The sequence below is a fragment of the Pterocles gutturalis genome, unplaced genomic scaffold (assembly GCF_000699245.1).
Source record: "Pterocles gutturalis isolate BGI_N339 unplaced genomic scaffold, ASM69924v1 scaffold23722, whole genome shotgun sequence".
Taxonomy (NCBI): Eukaryota; Metazoa; Chordata; class Aves; order Pterocliformes; family Pteroclidae; genus Pterocles; species Pterocles gutturalis.
The window spans coordinates 11025-11451 of NW_010108505.1; positions in this window are offsets into that span (position 1 = coordinate 11025).

Below are 427 nucleotides of genomic sequence, written 5' to 3' on the forward strand. Positions count from 1 at the left end.
TTGGGCTCCTGGCTCCGGCCCCCCACTCACACCCCCCAAACCCGTGTTTTGGGGTCACTCCCAGCCCTCGCTGGGACACTGTGGCCACAGCCCCCCCCGGGTGGCACGGGAAGGCAGCAACACCCGGGGCTTGTCCCAGGCTCCTTCTCGCTCTTGTTTCTGCCCAAAAATACTCGGAGTCCTGCAGCATGCCGGGCTCTCTGCCCTTCTCCCCTGCCCGCCTGCGTGGCCCGTCCCCCCCCCTGGCCACCAGTGTTCACGGCCACCAGTATTCTCGGGGACTGGTTAAGCTGGGAGGGCTGTGACAGTGTCCCCACACCCCGAGGGCAGGCTGCTGTCCTTCCTGCCAGTGCCATCACCGCACTGGTGCCATGCTGTGCCACACGCCCTTGTCCTGCCGTCCCCTCCGCGGGGCCGTGACCACACC